Source organism: Danio rerio, chromosome 11 (genome assembly GCF_049306965.1).
Source record: "Danio rerio strain Tuebingen ecotype United States chromosome 11, GRCz12tu, whole genome shotgun sequence".
NCBI classification, from domain to species: domain Eukaryota; kingdom Metazoa; phylum Chordata; class Actinopteri; order Cypriniformes; family Danionidae; genus Danio; species Danio rerio.
Window position 1 is genome coordinate 26,177,792 of NC_133186.1, and position 17,946 is coordinate 26,195,737.

Sequence of the window (17,946 nt, forward strand, 5' to 3'; positions counted from 1 at the left end):
TATGGACAAAAAAGTCTTGTAATATCCCCTAGTAACACTCCATGGGCTCTCCCAATGAGTATTTAAATGAAAAACAAAAAAGGATCAATTATAACAACTAATAATACATGTGGCTAGTCAGTCAAAACATTTTTTTGCTAATATTTTACATTTTCACTGACACCCCCAAATCCCAACACCAAATGTGAGAGCATTGTAATTAGTATTTATAAATTTTTTATATATATTTTACATGATTTAATTTGATCTTTATTTATTTATTAATTTATTGCTTACATGTACATTTTCATTTTTGAGTGAACTATCCGTTAAGGAGCACCTATTTTACCTCTTTTTCAAAAGAGTCTTCCAGAATGTGTCTGAAAAGTTTCAGTTCAAAATACCAAGCAGATTATTTATCATACCTTTTTTAAATCTGGAAAATTTAAGCTATTAGGACATTGTAGCTGTTTTTGTTTCTTGTGCCATTAATGCAAATGAGCTTGTTCTCCCCACCCACCATTCCCACATGCGTGTCTAAGCTACAGAGATCTCTCAGTATTTCTCTGATGTGTGTAGCCTTCACATAGATAAACAGCACAGTGACATACAAGAATGAAGCAGATCACCCTTACCACAGTAAGAACTTTCCCAATTGTTATTTGATATATTTGTTGTGGAGTTAATTCAAGCCTTTCTGCAACGATGAGTTACACACAATGTCATTTTAAAGTTCGTACGCGCACACACACAGGTTAAGCTTTGCTCTGTTTTTGTACGGCAAATGTGACAGGATACACGTTATAATCCACTGCTGTATGGACATCCGTAATGTTATTGTACAACATAAACCTGATTTAATATCACAAACCGGAACGGAAGTGTCTCCTTATATAATTTTACTGACACTATGCAGCTGTGGTGATGAATTACGTATTGATTTTACTCTCTTTATTACAAACATACACTGTTCTGAAATCATTGTAAATCTCATTCTTGTGGTGCGGATGACCACTGAGAGCTGATCAGATCTTTTAATCCCAGTTGCTTTGCGCATGTCCTGTTTTGTTGATATGATTATATGGGTTACTAGGGAGACATGTTAACACATGTCTGTCAATCAATTTTGTGGACGGGGTAGAACGCACTCCTGTGTCACGTTGTGGTGGGCCTCAAAGTGGGAGGGATTTGGATCCTATTGTTTTGGCCAAACAGTTTACAAAAGATGATTTTCATCATAGATGCCCTGTAAAATTCATCTAAATTAACTTTTTGTAATTTTTTTTCTTTGAAATGTCAGATATTATCTAACTTGTTATTTGTTATTGTTTGTGAAACTTGCATACAATTTTTGAGGAAATAACTTTTGTTTCTTCAAATGTACCAAAGTTTGCACTTTCAGCATCACTTTCATGCTAACAGGTTCATGGCAAAACACTTTCATGCTAACTTTAAACCAGTTTACAATCATTAATAATCCCAACGGACACCTTTATGCAGATATAACATCGAAAAACATGTCAAAAACATTTAAAATGCAAATTGATTTGATGTCAATTGGCTACTTTGATCTCACATTGGCTTCATAAAAACATGTGAAAAATCTATTACAGAATTGTCCTGAATTGATATTGATATTTTTAATGCCAATATTAGATGTCAATTAGATGTTGTTTTAAATCAAGGTAATTTACATGCATTGTAGAGAAACAAAATCCAGTGTAAATTTGTAAAGTAGTTGAAGCTTTCAGATGAATAAAACCTTTCTTATATTATAATACTTTTTTGTGCCGATGTCAAATGGACGTCATGGTTTTGGCTTGAAATCAATTTGCATTTTGCATATGTTTTTTAATGTCAGTTTGATGTAATTTTGCAGGCCCGTAGCCAGACTGGTGTAATATGTGGTGCATTTTTCTCAAAAAGGGGACCATTTTGTAATTATACGCCTCATTTTCTATTTAGTTATGAGATATGATTACTGAATTTAGGTGACATTTTTAGCACAATTTTTAGCTGAATTACCTTGTCAGATGATCATCATAACCACATCTTTTGATGTACCAAAATTTATTCCCAAAGATTTAGAACTAATTTACATACAAATTTATTACATCATACATAATTTTACAAAAAAATATACCAATCTGTTTAAGTTTTTAAAAAATTAGCCTATTGTCACTTATTAGGTAAATAACCTAATAAGGCAAACTGGCCAGCACATTCAATTTTACAGAAAAAAATATTAAAACATAACAATAATGTAGAGCTTTACAACTTTCTTGCCTCGTTTGTAAAAAAAGTACATTTGAAAATTCATGGATAACAACAATAGCCAAAATAGTATTCAAATCAATTTTAATATAGGCCGCTTTTGGTGCTTCACACCTCCTCATTGGTCATTTTTTGTTTCAAGAATAGGTCTAAGATTTAGGATAAAAATAACTTGTAAAATGTTTTCTCTATTTAAAAACAATACAGTAGCAAAAGATGACTTCTCTTATGTCATATTGTATGTTTTCTTGTACAGCTGCATGTTGAAAAATATTTTTAGCTGTGGCTAAAACTGATTAGCTGAAGTCCACCGAAGCGACAACCCAACAGAGGATTCCACTTGATCTTAAAACCTTTTTCGCTGGGTTATTTTCACTATTTATGATGGAATAGCTGTCAAATAGGACAAATGAGCTTATATGGGACAACTTACAATTAACCAGTATGTGTTTAGGCATAACATGAAGAAATTGCGTAAAACCCAGAATATTTTTAACTCCGGGTTGTGCTTTGTAGTTTTTTGTTTGATCAATTTCAAGTTCAATCCACTGCCTAGTGCAATTCAACCCTTATAAGTGGTAATTGAAGCTAAAGACACATTTTCAGCCACATTTTCGGACCACTATTTCAAATAGCAGCTAATGACCTTACCACAATGCAACTGCGCTGTACTTATAAAATCCATTTGGACCGTGCCGTCTTTTTAAGTGAACTGCAATAAATGGCATTTTGCATTTCAGTGGCAGATGTAGTAGCGTTAATATCCATCGCCAGGCTGACTTACTGAAGCTTTGGCGGGTCTCTGTGTTGGCTTTAATAGCTCATTTTGTTGGATCCGACTCTTGACTGTCTTTCCAGACCAGCATTCATTTAGACGAGTGCTTCAGACGTGAAGTAATGGCTTTAAATAATGGAGCATGCTTTTCAGCAGCAGGATGGGAGGGAATGCAGCTCAGGCTCAGGCTCATTAAAGCTTAAACTATATCTGAAATCCACTTGGGCTTCAGGGATGTGTTAGAGCGATCAAACCCAGCCGGTCCCCAAACAGCTGGAAAAAACCACAAACACTGGTGTGACAAAAGCATGCTATTTTGAATCATAAGATCTCAAATGCTTAGCATATGTGCACTCTTTGACCAGTTGTACTTTTCATAAACTTTCCTTTAATGAACTCAAGCTGGATTATCAGATATCTTCATTGGTAACGCTTTAAATGTACACATGTGTTTTATTTTTACATTTTTACTCTTGACCTATGAAGAGGAGAGTGAGCTGAGTTGTCAGGCTTTTTATTCTAGTGAATGTCATTTTTTTTTCTTTGTCTGGACATATTTCAGTGTCCACTAGGGGGCATTAGAAAACTTTTTAAGGGGGCTTCAAGATGACTTAAAATAGTTTGAAATATGACAAATAAAGCTTTAAAGTAAGATTACAATGGAAAATCTTGTAAACATGTTTGTGATTGTTTTCAAAATCTTTTAAAGGCTTGATTATAGGCTTGAGGTTGATCAACTTTGATTTCTAAACATGGGAAAGTTACTTAAAATATCATAAAATGACATAAAAATCTCCATAGGGGGTTGTAATTAATTATATGACTGAACATACAGTTGAAGTCAGAATTATTAGCCCCCCTTTATTTTTTTACTTTTTCTCAAACGATGTTTAACAGAGCAAGGAAATTTTCACAGTATATCTGATAATATTTTTTCTTCTAAGGGATTCTTCTTATTTGTTGTATTTTAGCTAGAATAAAATCAGTTTTTAATTTTTAATAACCATTTTAAGGACAAAATTATTAGCCCCTTAAAGCATTTTTTTCCCCGACAGTCTACAGAACAAACTATCTTTATACAATAACGTGCCTAATTACCCTAAGCTGCCTAGTTAACCTAATTAACCCAGTTAAGCCTTTAAATGTCACTTTAAGCTGTATAGAAGTGTCTTGAAGAATATCTAGTAAAATGTTATTTACTGTCATCATGGCAAAGATAAATTAAATCAGTTATTAGAGATGAGTTATTGAAACTATTATTTTTAGGCATAGTGTTAAAAAAATCTTCTCTCAATTAAACAGAAATTAGGGAAAAGCATAAATTGTACATTTTTTGTCTTTAGTAAAAAAAAAATTTTTTTTTCACTTTTAAATAATTTGGAGATATTAAGCTGTTAAGAAAGCGTCATGTTGTAGTGATGTGCATGTAGTAGGGATTGTATACAGTTTAACCCAAAGAATGACCAGTCTGGTAGATGAAGAAGAGCCGGAGTCAGAGATTTAAATAAATAAATCAAGTTTACTGAAGATAGTTTGCAGTTACATCAACAGAAGCCAGCTTCAACACTCGCAATGAGTTCCTAGGCCGCTCTGCTTACAATCACCAATCAATAACAATTATACTCTCACATAGCGTCATTAACTGCGTCATACATATAGAAGTTCTAACCTGATTGGTTAAAAAACAGATAGACTAGGAAAATTTTCACGTGGGGTTCGTGCGTACAATTCTGAACAATATCTTAACATAAACGTCAGACATCCTTTAGACTGATTAGAGCTGACTCCAGACCTGTGAAATGGATCAACAATCAAATAGAACACACACACACACAAAGTATAATCTGTTTCTTATCCAAGGCTGAGTGTACTCTCAGCCGTCTTTATCAAAACTGGTTAAAAACCGGTATAATCTACATTCAGGCAGTTATAATTCCTTACTACACAAAGTCTGTCTTGAATTTAAAGTAGAATCACTTTAAAAGAATTGACCGTAAAAATAGCTAAATCACTTTAGACATTTTAGATAGTATTAACTCAAAGAAATAACAATAGAAACAGTTGCTTCCGGTCCTCAGCCCTCAGTTCCACTCAAGGTCTCCGTGACCTCTGACCTAGATTGGTGGCTTCTGAAAATAGTTATAAAGAGACAGGCAAATGCACTGAACATTCTTATATTAAGCAATGTGTTAACTCATTCATTAATTAAAATCAATTCACAGTTAAATACTGAGAAACAGGATGATAAAAAAGATAAACGTTGGTCCATGATGAGACGGATTGGAAAGCAGAAATCCGAATCCTTCAATGTGTTTGCAAAAGCTCTGTAATTCTGTGTAAATTTGCTGCCTGATGAGCTTATTAAATTACACTTTTTTGATAGTTTAATCAATAGCTATATAGTAAACTTGAGACTAGAGACTATGGGCGGTATTATACACCCAGCGCAAAGGTGCAAGACATGTATGAATCGTTTTGTTGCTATTTTCCGTCCAGTGCAACTATAAATTTCACATTTTGCACCATACAGTTTAAATGGCAAATTAATTTGCACAACTTCGTGGACTCATAGGTGTGCTGGTCTAAAATAGAGGCGTGTTAAGGTGCATTGTTGCTGTTAAGGCGAACTGTTGCATTATTATTAAAATACTATTTTGGGGAACTGAAATAGACCATGCCATTGACCAGCTAAAAGCTGGTCTTAAGTCCAGCGCAGCACCAGTTAGTTATGCCACTATGCTTGCTTACACATTGCTTAATTCACACAGAATGTACAGCAATACATAAATATCTTTACATATGAAAATAAATTAAAGGATTCAAATGTAAACATTTATTATTTACTACATAAACATAAAAACCACTGCTTCCATGCCTTCATCACCTTGGGTGGCTTTTTTCAGTTTATCGATGACAATTTGCAGTTTAGATTTGTCTACTTGTCGGGTTTTGGAGACGTATACATCACTTTATGTGGCATAAGAATAAGACGTGTGTTTGTATATAACTCAGTTTGATGACACTTGGTTAATTGTTCATTTATTCATTTGCTGGAAAGTAGAACTGAATTTAGAAATACTTTTGAAACAAATCTTTGCTCTTAACAAATTAAATTAAATATGTAGGCTAATGGATATCTACAGTGGAGTGCGTACAACACCGTTTCATTATCAATGAAATTAAAGGAGTAAAGTAAAAGTAAAGAGAAAGTAAAGAGGCTGATGGAGGTGTATCATTCTTTATCCCTGCTGCAGATGCTCTGTTTAACTGTTTTCTCGCAAGTGAAGCATTCAGTTTTTCCACTTACAAAGTCCGCCATGTAAAGAGCAAATGCACCATGGCTTGACGCAACTGACTCTTATAGGCAATGGGGGATGAGACTGAATGGTTTAATGCTCAAAATCTTATCCATAACTTATTAAGAGAATAAGCACAACCCTGTTAGAACATGTGCCAGGGTGCAAAGCGTCTTTTTCTGTCCTTAAAATAGCAAAAGTGGATTCGGAAATGCCCTTAATGCTTTTGCACCATGCGCTTTAGACTTTGCCTCTAGATCATTAAATTAAAACCCTGAATCTGTTTAATAGTCTCTTAGTTTAAAGAATAACAAAACAGATAGAACATGTGCCTCTTTCAGATAAACTTGAATTTATTTGTATTAGGTAAAAGTATAAGTTAAAAATATATAAATATTTTCTAATATACAACTGTGTGACAAACCCTTCTTTTTTTACTGCTTTTGTGCCGGTGTCTATTTTATTTGTTTTCAATGAGCGGTTGTTGAGTTTGACAGACAGATGTTGGTGGATGGTGGCGTATCAGTCAATCTCTGACAGACTCAATCCAGATTGGCTCCATCTATCACATCAGCGTGACACAGACATCAGCTCTAATCTGATGCTTCAGTGGTAGTCAACAATACAAACACCACAGAGAATACATGCAGCTTATTTATTTTAATGTTGTCTACATGTCAGAAAAGCAGGGGGATACAGTTACATTTAAAGGGGTAGTTAACTCGAAATGTTTCATTCTTTCAGCGTTTACTTATCGTCTACTTGTGTCAAGCCTGCTTTAGACTCTTCCTTGTGTTGAACACAAAAGAAGATATTCTGAAGAATGTTGTGTTTTTCTTATGGATGCCATTGGCTGCTGATTTCCAAATTTTATAGTTTTGTTTTTATCAGTAAGAAACTCAACCAGGTTTGAAACAAGTAAACGGTGTGTAAACGATGTCAGAAATATATATATATATATATATATATATATATATATATATATATATATATATATATATATACTTTTGGTGAGCTGTCCATTTAAATTTAAAATTATAGATTAAAATAAACCTGTTATATTTTTCTGTTGTGCACTAAATAAAAAAATGAATATGTATATTATTTAGTGCTGTCGATCGATTTAAAAAAATTAACTAATTAATCAAACTTTTTTTTTTAATTAATCACAATTTTAATCACATTTACAAGGCTGAAACTTATCATTTTGGCTATTCAATGGCTATTATGTAAAATTAATGTAAATGCAAGACAAAAACTATTTAAATTTAAAATATAATTGTTTATTAGAATTTTTGTTTAACTTGTAACACAGATTTCTTCATGTAAACAACGTACAATAAACCAGCAAGATCCTGACTTGATAGCCATATTTATTACAGAAATAAAAACACAGACATGTTAGTGCCATTTGAATTTCAAAACAATCAATGCCAATAAAGAAAACATTTATTTCCAAGTTGTATTCCAAGTGGACTGCAAAAAAATGCCAAAATACAGGCATTGCAGATATGGAAAATGGAAAATTAGAATAGCAATAAAGTATTGAATACAAACAATTGTACTCATTGTAAAGTTGTTTTGCTGTGAATTGGGGCGAAGCACTGGCGCGGTAGGTAGTGCTGTCGCCTCACAGCAAGAAGGTCGCTGGGTTGCTGGTTCGAGCCTCGACTGGGTCAGTTGGCTTTTCTGTGGGGAGTTTGCATGTTCTCCCTGCGTTCGCGTGGGTTTCCTCCGGGTGCTCCGGTTTCCCCCACAGTCCAAAGACATGCGGTACAGGTGAATTGGGTAGGCTAAATTGTCCATAGTGTATGAGTGCGTGTGTGAATGTGTGTGTGTGGATGTTTCCCAGAGATGGGTTGCGGCTGGAAGGGCATCCGCTGCGTAAAAACTTACTGCATAAGTTGGCGGTTCATTGCGCTGTGCCAACCACGGATTAATAAAGGGACTAAGCTGAGAAGAAAATGAATGAATGAATGAATGAATGAATGAATGCTGTGAAGTGAGAACATTAATTATAAAGTAGAAACAATTTTGCTCAGTCCTCCTTTACATTCAGCCAGTCTGTTGACATTATCGGGGGACAATGTATACCTTATCTTTTGAATGATGCGAGCTAAAAGTACAACGCAATCGCACGGAAATTCGTAACTTTTTGATTTAGTGGCTACGGACAACAACATTTAAGCGCGCACAGACACAGACACACACACACACACACACACACTCACAACGCGCGCAGGACAGGGCTGCCAGAGCGACTCCCTTCAGATTCAACACGCATGATCGCGTTCATCAAATTTGCTTAAACTAAGCATTCTAAAGTATGGCTGTATTTTGACTGTATTTTGGAAACATGTCAAACTTAATGAAACATTGGAGGGCGCATGCTGAAAGGCAGAGGAAGGTGCTGTCTTTGGCAGCTCGCGACTTCATCTAGCACTTCATTTACATGGACACCAATACTCCGATTTTAATTTGATTAAGATAATACTCTTATTAAGAGTCTACCATGTAAGCAGTGATTTTTTGATTACCACAGAGTCACGAAATGTGGAGGGTTTTTTTTTCGTTCGCCATGTGGTATCAAATTCCATTAAAACAAAAGTCGAAAGTTAAAAATGAAACACCCGAAATTGCATGAAACTCTGGAGGAAACACTGGATAGCCTGGTAATGCGACATTAATTGTTTTAAACTGAAACTTGCCTTTAAAAACTGCTTCCTTGGTCTTATCCATATTTCTTTGCATGTTGAATACACATCGACCACAACAGGAAATAAAAAAACTGCAAATGCGTTAATTTTTTTAACGCGTTAAATATTTCTAATTAATCGCATGCATTAACGCACTAATTTTGACAGCAGTAATATTATTATATGTATACACGTTTTAGTGCTGAACAAACATTAATTGAGATTAATCGCATTTAAAGTTTGTTTTTTGTACTGTGTATCTTTATTATGTAGATATTCAAGAGTTCAAATTTAGCTGAGGATTTATTATAAAGCTTGTTTGGCATGCTGTCCCGGGAGAGCCCTGAGCTCATAAGATGCTCAAGCCTGGGGCTCCCTTCTGTTTGCAAGGCGAGAGGGGAGTTTGAGCTCAGGTAGATCTCCAGAACTTTGCTGCTGTAGTAGCTAATGAACAGATAGTGATTGCTCTTAAGAGATAACTATTCACTAGGAGCATGTCTATGGTGCTGATTTGGATTAGTCAATTAACTTAAGTTGCATATTTTTGGACAATGGAAGGAAACCGGGGAACCTGTGAGAAACCCACGTGAGCACGGGGAGAACGTGTAAACTCCACGCAGAAACGTTGGCTGGCTTGGTAAGGACTAGAACCAGAGACATTCTTGCAGTGAGGCAACAGTGCTAACCACTGGGCCACCGTGCAACTCATCTAGGAAAAGAGGAGGAGTAGGGATGAAATGGGGGATTCTTCAAAACGAAGATGGCTGTTTTATGAAACTTAGGGTATTTATAGTGGCTTAGGAATCATCTGATTGGTGAATCATAAATTGAATAATAAGGGGCCAATCTGCAAGCAATAGTAAGCACATGATCCTCTCAAAATTGGTTTATAAATAAACTTTACTAAATACACACATGCATGGATATATTTGAGAACATTTTATATATGGTATATTTATACAACAGTTCTGTCTGGTTATTGAATCTTATTGGCTGAAAGCCGTGCAATAATCTACAAATAACAGCGCTCGTACCACCTCTTCACCCTTCAGCCTTGTGTATTACTCCGCCCACATACAGTGACAAGCAGAGGACACTCTGCAGTTTGAGAAATATTGCTGTTGTTGGACAACATAGTGTACTTTTTAGGCTTTTTTAGGTGACAATGTAGTTGTTTAGATTGCAGCTATGCAGTGTATTTATAAGGATAGTGCCTTAAAATTTTATTTTAAAATATTTATAATTTCAGAGCATCGTATTTAGTGCATCGGCCGCCATCTAAACAGACCAAAGAAAGTGAAGGTTGACGTACCGCCACAAGATGGCGACAGAGACCTCATAAAAAATCCTTTGAGGGAGCAAAACAACAATTTCTCTGAAAGTTTCAAACTATAGCTGAACAAATCATTATGAATCTGGTAAGTAACATTCTGAGTCGATCTCTTTTGTATTTTGTAGTGCTGTATTTATACCAAATAAACTGGTAGTGTTTTCTTTGCTCTGGGTTTTTCGGGGTTAATTATTTTGAAATCCTAATTGCAGCAAATACTGGGAAATCTCTGTAGATTTATGGCTTTTCATGTCGTTCAGCCTTATAATCTTAAAATATGAGCAAAAATGACCTGTTTTGTCATGACGTTGGCGAAGTAGCAACAGTTTCTGCTGTTCTGACGTCAGCTGCAGATGTGAATGAATGACGGAGAAAAATAATTCCTCGTACAAAAAGATTTTTGAGACTTATTTTTTAGTTTCATTTTCTTTTTTATACACACTAATATGACGTCGAACTGTGAAAGGCAATATCACACTCATAGCAGTGCATTGTGGCTGTATATATACAAATTATAAATAAATTTAAATATCTATGCAAAAAAAATGTTAGTTTTTTTTTTTTACATAAAATATATTGACAGTATATAATACAAACACATTTATAATGTCAAAAGAATATTTAATTTTGGATGCATCAAATCATGATGAATCTTTTCCCAGCACTAATATATAGAAGGTGTTGAAAACTGGAAATCAGTATCATCTTATTATCATGACATCTTTTTTCCCTTGTATGTATTTCAAAATATATTATGTGTGTGTGCCAGTTTCCAAGATTCTTCAAAATATCTTCTTTTGTGTTCTGCCAAAAATAAAAATAAATAAATAACATAAAGGTTTGGAAGCACTTGAGGGTTAGTTAAAGGTCAATAAATGTAATTTTTTTGAGGGGGTGAACTATCAGAGCATATAAATCAGAGCATATACAAATATTTTACATCTGAAAATGCTTTAATATTGGCTTTTGATTTATTTTTCCCCTATCTCACCTTACACACACATGCGCTCACATGCTAAGCTTTTTATGCAGCAGAATGGGAGGAGATTTCTTTGAAGCCTTCCAGCTTGCGTGTCTGGCTGTCATGGTAACATTCAGTGACCTTGTCCAATTCCTTCTGTCAGTGTGCACATTTGGGAGATGGGGGAAGCCTAATCAGGGTGTATATGGGCGAGCGCATGGCTCAGAGACGGCCTAGTCTGTCTGATGCCTGGTGACACTAGATAAAGCCCCGAGGAACATTTAGACACATGACAGCACACATACACACACACACACACAAACACACATGCATAAGTGAGTACAGGGTGGATACTAGAAATAGCACTCGATTTGACAGTAAGGCTGAATTATACAGATGATTATTTTAGTATGTTTATGTGCTTTTTATCTTTCTTTAAAAACATTAAGAACATACATATATGTGCTCAAGGGTGTTTTGTGAAAATATGTCTACATATTATGCCTAAAGAAATGCCTAGAGCCTTATTTTACCAATGCAAAACAGGTAGATTCAAAATTGTGCTGCTGATGCAATATCTGTCTGAATTGCATGCTGCCTGCAATTTGCACAGTAAAAATACAATGTGTGAATAATGAGATTCTTTTATAATGTTTTTTTAATATGTTTTTTTTTGTAACAAAAATAATTTTGACATTGTTTTTGAAAGATTTTTTTCAGTGCTTTTTAGTTTTTTTTTTAGGATTCTGAAAGTTTTAAATCAGAGATGCCCAAAGTTGGCCAATGGTAACCTTTAATTTGACCCACCACAGTTGGAGTGAATGAGTTTAACAGAGATCGCCATTTATAGTTTAACGTAACCTTTTTGTTTGTTTGTGTAATTGTTGAGCTACAAAAAATGCCAACTGAAATGAAATATTTCGATTGAATGAAAGCCGAAGGAAAATGAAGGAATTAGGGATGCTCATTTCGGTTAATTTTGCTAACCGACAACCACCGCTCATTAATCGGTTAACTAGTCAGATTACTATTAATTTTATATTAAACAAATTGACGTGACTATTTTGTGTCCGACAAATTAAATATTGTATTTTAAAATACTGATTTATTTTTATATGCTAGCATATTAATAACAGAACACAACAACAGAGCATTTTCACGCGCTTGCAGTGTTTAGCACAGAAGAAGAGAATAAACTAAATAAAATAAATAGGACTGCCCTAAATTATTTTCACTTAAATAATTATTTTATATTACAAAACGAAAACACTGACTGATTATTTTTAATAACTGGCATAGGCTGTTTTTTTTCCAATCATATGTTTTTTTTTCTTCCGTCAAAAAAAAAAAAAGCAGACTTCCTCAAATTGCCAGCTCTACGGAAAATATGCATTTATTTAATGCCCCGCTGTTATTATTATAATCACAAAACCTTTTTACATTTTTAATAGAAATCATTATTTTAAAGAATATGTCCTGATGTATGGTTTCCTTTCTCTCCCTCGCGGTTCAAGTGCGCGCTGCGTGTTGAAAAGACAACAACGTGCGCATGTGTTGACTTTTTGTTAACAGTTTTGTTGTTTAAATATGATATTGCATTAATGTGCATACATGCTTTATAAGCTGTAAAATAAAAGGTAAAGCCTATTTGTTGCGTTTATGACGCAGATCCAGGTCAACATCAACGCTTTTTTTGGCATTAACACGTCTGTTTCAAACAGCAATATTCTTCTTCCATTTTGCTTCTTTGGCAAATGTGTCTGTAGCAACGGGTTATACGTTATCGTCTCCGCAAAGTTAAGTATATCTTGCAGTAAAACAAGTGGCCGACCACAGCTAACGTGCTTTTTTTTTTATTCCAAAAATGCGAGGCGCACCTCACTGACTTTATGATGTCAAGGAAATAAGAAGAGAAGAAGCGCGGTCCTCTTATGAAACAACTGAATCAGCTGGGTATCGATTGTGCAAAAGTGTTGCTGTCTATGTTGTTACATTTGTAATATTTAATAATATTGTGATATTCAGGATTTGTATTCATCCAGCTCTGGATAACTTAAAACAGCGATTAGATCTTCAGAGCGGCATTAATGCGTCCTGAAGTAAAGCGAAACGGCTATAAACTCCAACAATATGGAGTGATTACAGAGATATACAGAGTCATACTTTATCTTTGAATAAAGTATAACTATAGAAACTGTGTTCATCTTAACTGAAAGCTTCTGCGTGTTTGCTGGCTTCACGTATCGCGCACCTGTCAGTCAGTCAGTCAGCACGTAACCCCAAAGGATTAAACAGATAGCGCACAGCACTATACGGTTACAGAAAAGTTTGCGCTGTTATAATTCACTTAACTTTTAATACGTTTTGGTGCGATTATAATCCACTATTAAAAACAACAACAACAATAACTGAATGTTTTGAATGGGTATGTAGCCGTTGCAGGATGCATTTTGTTCCCCGCCATGGAAGAATGAATGTAGCGGAAACCAAGCTCTTTAAAAGTTCTGTAGTTGTCTTAACAACACACTGCTGCTCTGGGATGAGCCGCGTGCAAAAGATGCCCCTCATTACGCAAAGGCGCATTCAATCGGCCCCTTATGCAGTCAAACTAAAAATATATAAAATAATAATTTTAATAGTTGTTTTAATTTTAATAGTCATCAGTATAACTGATAGCATTAATCGGTCACAAACGCACCCTTTCGGTTAACGGTTAATAGATTATTTTGAGCATCCCTAGAAGGAATGAATGTTTTACTGAAGAAATGAAGTCACCTACATGTTGGATAGCCTGAGAGTTCATCTTTAAATTGACTGTTTACCCAAAACTGAAAACTCTGTCATCATTTACTCAACCTTTACTTGTCACAACTGTTTGAGTTTTTTCTTATGCTTATTTATGTTTTTAGCAGTAAAAATGAAACACTTGAGGGAGAGTAAATGTGAGGAATTTTAAAGATTTGGGTGAACTATCTCTTTAAAGGTGTTTAAAAAATGATTTTTTTTTACACCTCTAGTTTAAAAAAAAGTCAGGTAAGTGGGTGAGTCCAGCACTGTTTAGGTGGGAGTGATGAGTGGCAAAAGAGGGAAGGGTTTGCATGAAAAGGGGAGTTTCAGTATGAGCACACGCTGATTTTCACAGAGGCAAAACAAACACAGATGCATAGAAGAAAGACAGTGACTATGTTTACATGGACATCAGTAATTGAATTATTTCCCAAATTATTATTTTGTTCACACTTTCATTTTCATTCAGGAACATTTCATGCATGCCCCCCGTGAAAAATTAGGTATTGGATGCAAGGATTTGCTAGAAGAGTGTAGTTTTAATGGAATTTTTGATGCCACATGGGAGCAAAAAAAACCCTCCACATTTATCGGTAACTTTGATAGACTCGGTTGGTGCAGAGAATAGTATCAAAAAGCCGTGTGTATACACTACACTTCATTTTTTTTATTTGTTCAAACTACTTAATTAAAATGAGCTGAAACAATACCATTCTTGATAATTCATTGGGACAACTTATGTTTTATGTTCAATTCACATAAATTTGTTTAAAGTGTTACGCTAACTTGATCGATTTGTGTTAGGACAACATGAATGAATTGTGTGGAACCTAGTATTTTTAAAGTGTATCCTGTCACAAAATTCAGCAAAAATCCTACATTAAGGTAATAGTTTGATTATGGTGTTTACATGTTTACACTCAGAGAGCAGCATATACAGCAGATCTTTCAGCCCATAATATTGTAGTGATATTCACATACTTACTAACTGAATCATTTTGACTAATGTAAGTCTTTAAAAACTGAAAGAGAACGATTCTAACTAACCATGCCATCTGAATAAACCAGGGATGTAACAGTATCAGAATTTCACGTTACGGTAATACCTCGGTATGAATGGCACAGTACGGTATTTATTGAATCATTTACAGGAAAAACAAAACTAATAAAAATACCCCCAAAAAAGTACCAAAAGTTTCAATGACATACAAATTAGCCATCTATCTGTAAGCTTTGAAACAGGAACGTCAATTTTTCAATTTTAATAACAAAAAATTATTAAACCATGTAAAAAAAATAAAGTTTCAATTTAGTATTGTTGAAAACTCATCACATTCAACATTTAATCACTCACTCACTTAGATAGAGATGGGTTTTAAAATTATCATATAACTATAATCTGGTAAAAGCTGGTATCTCTGGGCATTTACAATGTCCCCTGCAACAGAAAAAAAACCTTCTCATTTTGGACTGAGGTTTCTGGGACAGAGATATGACTTGGCCCAGGTTGACAGCAGTGGGTAACGTTGTGCATTGTCTTTCCCCCACTTGAGAGGAAAAGCCATAAGTGAGATAGAGGTCTCTTTGCTGTACTTTTTTTAGAGAGAAACCAAATGCTTCCACACATCCGATTTAAAACCCGCTTTAGGTTCGATCATTTCCAGCTCTTTTTCATCCCCGCTACTAGCAGCACACTCCATTTCCGCATTACTGGATCTGTAGTGACAACAAACCGCAAAGGATGATGGACACGCATGGGCTGATGGGAATTGGAGTTTCCGCTACCTCCCGTTCGCTTTATTCGCCTGAGCAAATTTTCTCAGAAGACCAATAGTTTTATCGAGTCATGCGACTACAGTAATATTGAAAAAAAGTTGCTATTGTGGTATGACGGTATTTACAATACCGTTACATCCCTAGAATAAACATAAACACAGAACACAGATCGCACACTTACCAAATCTGTAGAGACAGAACTCTTGAGTAAAAAATGTTCCCTACAAACGTATTTTTGTTGTGTGTTAGACCACTGTAATCCACATGTGAGTCCAGCTGTGCTCTCTTAGCGGGGAAATGGAAACAAAACCTTCAATGCGGCACATTTATAAATGCAACACTGACGACCCATTTCTCCAAACAATTCTTCTTCTTCTTCCACTTGTTTTAATTATGGTTGGCAACACAATGTGACGTCTCTCTGCCGTCTGAGTCTTCAAAGCTATCATGCATATTAGTGAAGTTGCACCTCATTCACAATACAGCACGCTGATCTGATTGGTTTGAACCAAGTCTATCTCCTGAATAATAATGAAAACTCAAAGACGTCATGTTGTTCCGGCCGGTGCAGACATCCAGTCTCCATGCTGGAATTGATGCAAGGACTTATTGCCATGACGTAGCTTCAAAATTTATTTTCAAACCGGAAGAACGAATTTGCTCAAAATAACGTAAAAACAACCAGTTCACTTTTTTTTGTGAAATATATGTGTCCTAACAGTGTTTTTAGCAATGTGGGACATATGGCTATTAACATCTTTAAAAAATGTGTTTTGGTGTTCTGTGACCCTTAAAGTCCAAGTCTAACTAAGTCTATAATACAAGATCAGCACACATATTTTTTCTCACGCTTCAACAATAGCAAAAAAACCGTTGTAACACTTAAAACAATAACTTCTCACAACCTTATTCCAAACAACTTGCACGTCTCATTTTAAAAGCTCACCACATCAGAACTTGGCCAGCATGTTAAGTAGTAACAAAAAAAGAAATCTGAAGAAACACCTAACGCCTAAAGACGTAAGTCATACACACCACAGGATGTGAAAGTGATGTGGAGTCCAGCGGTTGCTGACATGCTCATTTGTCAGCCTGACCTTGCTTCATTTCCATCAAGGTTCTGCAAAGGTACCATGCCTCCCCTGGTGGCGCTTAGCAATTATGATAACATAAAAAGAAATATCTGGAGATAACTCAAAACCCATGTCCATTATCGCCAAATATGGTGCCTTCATTACCAAGACGGAGCAATCTGTTCCACATAAGAGAACCCATTTACGCATTCAATAGTTGCGTGGCAGGCAAAATTACCTTGGCACGGAGTGAGAGGAGGACTGTCTGTAGCCGAACAAAGACGAGGCAGGGAAGTCAAACTGTTAGTTAATTAGTTGAGCTGCTTCACATTAACCTTTGACGTTACCTATGTAAATGCTGATGAGGGTTCCTGTGCCCTCGGTGCAGGTGATGGACAAACATCGGCGCTATACTTGTTACATGGCTCACTCAAGGACACTCTCATTATTATGATACGAGGAGTCGCAACTCTTTGTTAATGAGGTTGTGTTTAATGATTGTTTTATTTAATTATTGCCTCCAAGCTGCTGTCTTAGTTTAGAAATCCTGTTGTACCTTAATGAATCTTGTTTTCCGTGGCTTAATTAAGACATGTAGTATACATCAGCTTTTAATATACACTGGACACGCTGAAAGTTTGTGAAAACATTGGGTTGAGGCTACTGTTTACTTTTAATTGGCCTTGAAATAGTTTGAAGGCCTTTAGATTTGGCCCACATGGAATTTCAACTTGATGGCGAATGGATTCTATAAAAAAAAGATGTTTTCTTATTTAATAAATTATAATTGATGATTCAGGCGTCACGGTGGCGCAGTGGGTAGCATAATCGTCACACAGCAAGAAGGTCGCTGGATTGAGCCTCGACTGAGTCAGTTGGCATTTCTATGTGGAGTTTGCATGTTCTCCCCGTGTTCACGTAGGTTTCCTTCGGATGATCCGGTTTCCCCCACAAATCCAAAGACGTGGTATAGGTGAATTGGATATCCTAAAATTGATC

General features: G+C 35.4%; 1 protein-coding gene across 49 annotated transcripts in view; it reads left to right on the forward strand.

Moving 5' to 3' along the window:
- The window catches only part of pnp4a (purine nucleoside phosphorylase 4a), a 253,971-nt gene that overhangs the window by 67,459 nt on the left and 168,566 nt on the right, over window positions 1–17,946 (forward strand). The window lies entirely within an intron of this gene.